Source organism: Microtus ochrogaster, linkage group LG4 (assembly GCF_000317375.1).
Source record: "Microtus ochrogaster isolate Prairie Vole_2 linkage group LG4, MicOch1.0, whole genome shotgun sequence".
NCBI lineage: Eukaryota > Metazoa > Chordata > Mammalia > Rodentia > Cricetidae > Microtus > Microtus ochrogaster.
In genome coordinates this window covers 58,436,140-58,440,318 of record NC_022030.1, presented here as the reverse complement: position 1 = coordinate 58,440,318, position 4,179 = coordinate 58,436,140, and the positions used below count along the sequence as shown (strand labels likewise).

The 4,179-nt window shown below is 46.3% G+C and overlaps 1 long non-coding RNA gene across 1 annotated transcript in view; it reads left to right on the top strand.

Moving 5' to 3' along the window:
- Positions 1–4,179, top strand: part of LOC113457666 — a 22,339-nt gene that overhangs the window by 11,945 nt on the left and 6,215 nt on the right. The window contains exon 2 of the long non-coding RNA XR_003378184.1: positions 1,535–1,644. This is a non-coding gene — a long non-coding RNA (uncharacterized LOC113457666). The remainder of the gene's footprint in view (positions 1–1,534; positions 1,645–4,179) is intronic.

The window sequence follows — 4,179 nt, the reverse complement described above, 5'->3', positions numbered from 1 at the left end:
GAAAGAAAGAAAGAAAGAAAGAAGGAAGGAAGGAAGGAAGGAAGGAAGGAAAGAAAGAAAGAAAGAAAGAAAGAAAGAAAGAAAGAAAGAAAGAAAGAAGCCAGCCAGCCACCATCTCCACAGCCCCATAAACGGAGCTTTTAAAATGTGATTTTTATTATATGCTAAGTGTATAAGACTGAAAGCTCTTAGTGAGCTGCTTCTTCCCGTGCTTTATCTGAGCTGTTCACCATTCTGGAAAATCACATCTCTGACAGCTGTGCTGTTCATGGTCCTTCAGTCTCCACTATGCTTATACGAGTCTTTATTTGGCTGTCTCGCTCATGGTGATTTTACTTCTAGGACATCATATCTGACTGTCACATTGTAAGACTTTAAGACAATTCTGAAGCCATTTTTGACAATTCTGAATCCTCTCAGCCTTTGTGCCATAGTGCTTCCCCTCCTCCCCTGGGAACCAAGGACCTAACAGCTACACTCGCACGTACTCAGTTCCTGAACAATTACCCATATATGTTTTGATTCAGTCCCCTGTGAAACGGGGTCAAAATGACCTCTTACCTCATCTGATCTGGCAACAGCTCTCCAGCCAATTATTGGTAATAGCCCTTTTGAATAAGCTAATCACAACCCCCCTTGCTTCTGTGGCCTTCTCCTTTAAAAGTAGCCTGTGCTAGCTATTCGGCTTCCCGAATGCTGAGGGATCCTGTCATGACAGAATTAATAAAATCCTCATGCTTTTGCATGAGGTGGTGTATAAGGTGGTCTCTGAGGGCGACTCCTCCTCGGTGTTTGGACGCTAGAGTCCAAGAACATCATGCTGCGAGACCCTTTCTGGTGGCCACATATTTAAATATATCCCCCAAATTTAATCCCTTAGCCTCTTCTTAGTTTAGATGGCTCTTAGCTCTTGTTTAATCCTGCCCAAACACCCAAAACCCTGGCTGCACTTCCCTAACCGTCCTGGCATCCGGGTTTGCATGGAGTGAGCCAAGAGGTGACTATAGGTTTGCTGAGCAGCCCGAATAGTTAGAAAAAAGGAGGGATGTCCCTGTGGGTCACAGCAAAATGGGTCTCAGGTGGCCATGGAGGTACTGTCTAGAGGCCTCGCTGGAGGGTCAGGGTAGTGGTCACTGCTGCCACCATCACCCATGGCAAAGCTTCTCACTCGTGGCTTTCAGATTCAGTCTGTTCTCTGCCTACCTCCACGAAGTCAGCAACTGTGCAAGGCATTTCAGAGCTTCCGGCTGGACACGGGCCTCTCCACTTTGCGGGTGTAGAAGCAGTCTATGAGAAGGTTAGACACTAAGAGGTCTTTCTAGAATCTCCACTCTGCTTCCAGCAAAGGCTACATGGTTCTCTCCTAGTCCGGGCAGGTGTCCTGTTTCTCTTTTGTCATTTTTTTTTAATGCCTGTGAAAGCTGGGGGGGGGGGGGGCGGGGCGGCAAAAGGGGGCCAGAATGAGCTGTGGCCAGATGGCAGGGTACTAAGTGGCTCTGATGTAATAAATTGTTGATCTCCTCTTAATTAAAAGGTTCTTCCTAAATGACTTGCTGATCACACAAACAGCACACACTGGTTGGGTGAAGCCCAGAGGCCCAGGAAAACCTAGCCTCGAGACGCTGGATAAAGATGTATTGGATGGTAAGAATGTGCCCACTCTGTGTATGCCAAGACCTCTGTAGATGATGAGTTGGACCCTTGAAAAACTGACTCTTTTCTAGAGCCCAACTTGGTTTGGAAGCTCACGCAGCCACTGGCTTTATAATTCCTGAGATCAAGTATCCCCATTATTACAGCTTTGCACTCAATTCCTGTAAAGACCCAAGTGACCTTTGGGAGTTTTCAGATGACCTCTGGACCCTTTTGGATGTGTGCTATATGATGCCCGTGTTTGGTGTATGGGAAGGTAGCGGGAGGTTTGGTGAGGAAACCATTACTCCAAACATTGTGTTATCGATATCTGCAGTTATAATCAAATGACACTATTTGCTAAACTCCCCATTTCTTCCAAACAACTGCAATGCATCAGTCCCTGTGAACAAAATCTACGTTGCAGGAACGATCATGCTGAGGCATATTTTCAAAGTCTCAGATGTCATTAGGACACACTGCTGATAAAGTGCTTGCTGAAGGGACCGAGTGTGAGGAGGCTCGTGGGGGATCGGTTGTGTTAATATGGAGACGGCTGCTCACTCCTTCATTGCAGCTGAGAGTTACACAGAGACACCTAATTCCATCACATTTCATCCAGGAGGCCTGCCCAGCTCTCCTTCACTAACTCAGCCTTGGTCATAGGGTCCCAAAGACCGCGTCAGATAGGAAAACATCCTGGCCAGTCAATTTCTGATAGCAATAAGCTCTCACACTAAAGGTGTAGCTCAGGGGTAGATTGCTTGCGTAGTGTGCAGTTCTGGGTTCATCCCTAAAGCCATGAAATAATAGAGATAATAATACTATTTTAAATATTAATTCAATTAAGCAAGTTTTCCTCAGCTTTTGCGCTTGTATCAGATGGAATATTTTTGTATAACCATCATTCTCCCCACTGCTTTTGGATGTCAAATCCCTTCTTATTCTTCAAAGTCCAGTTTAGATACTGCTTCATCAGCTCAAACTTTTCCCTAGTCCCTGTGTACCCATGATCAGAGTGCCTCACTAAATCCCCGTAGCAATTTGTTCATTGTTCTTTGTGGATTTTTTTTGAGACAATACTTTCTTTCTTTCTTTTTTTTGGTTTTTCAAGACAGGGTTTCTCTGTGGCTTTGGAGCCTGTCCTGGAACTAGCTCTGTAAACCAGGCTGGTCTCGAACTCACAGAGATCCGCCTGCCTCTGCCTCCCGAGTGCTGGGATTAAAGGCGTGTGCCACCATCGCCCGGCCTGAGACAATACTTTCACTGACGTACACATAGAGGAGCCTGGGGCCTGTAGCAAGTTGACAAGAGCCCTAAGAGAGAAGCATGGGATTGCCTATTTAAATGGGAGCAGGGTAGTGACGGGCGGGTGTTCACTTCCATAATCCAGAAATAGAGACAGGTACCAGAAATCTAAAAGCCTTTTGGGTATTTGCTGAAATATGTACTGTTTTTTTTTTTTAATTCACATAGGGTGAAGAAAAAATAAGTCACTTTTTCTGAAGGTTACAGAAGAAAAATAAAATTAAAACCCAAATAATATTGAGCTGATTCCTAAGAGGGGGCTGGTTTCCTGGAAGCCAGTGCTAAGGACCGAGGAAGTGATCAGAAAGGATGCTAACACTCTTTCCCAAATGGAGCTGATAGCCAGTGGTTTTCTATTATTGCATCCAGGAGTGGGAGGTCCCTTCCCATAAGTTACCTAGAAAGCGTTTCTGCTCTTAGCTGCTCTATTAGGATAATTTACATTCATGATGAATGGAACCATGCCTTCCCGAATTAGTCTGAGTGGCTCCATCAAGTGCAGATGTGCACAGCTCTGTTTGCTGCGGGAAGCTGTGTTGTATCATTACCACCCTGACGCCTGAACCTGCAGCTTGGGGCTGCTCCATGGATCCCTCTTCTGTGGACAAACCAAATCTGAGCTTGCAGCGAACCTGGAACAGGATCTCCTGGTACGGAGAAATGAAATGCTGGCGTCAGGAAGAGAAGGAGTTACCTTTGCCCCAAGATCCATAGAATCCCACATCTGCCACATTTGGGTGGCGATTAAATGATGGCTGAGTTACCGTGGAGACAGGGCGCAGGTCCCGTTCCCGTTCCCGTGGAGACAGGGTGCAGGTCCCGCAGCCTCCTAAAACTTCCCTTACTCCTGAACCTATTGAGAGCTACGCTCAAGGCTGGTATGGTGGCCCAAACCCTTAATCCCAGCAGGCAGAGGCAGGTAGATTTCTATGAGTTCAAGACCCACCTGGTCTACTTGGTGAGTTCCAGGCCATTCAGGTGTGCACAGCCATGCCTTGTCTCAAACAGCAACAAAAAGACCTGAGCTCAAAACCAGGAGCGATTCAACACAAAGCAAATAATTTATAATAAGCTTTAGTCTAATGCTATGGGCAGGCCAGATATAGACGTAGATGAACAGAGAAAAAGAAAAGGATAAGAAGCTGATAGCCGGGCGGTGGTGGCGCATGCCTTTAATCCCAGCACTCGGGAGGCAGAGGCAGGTGGATCTCTGTGAGTTTGAGACCAGCCTGGACTACA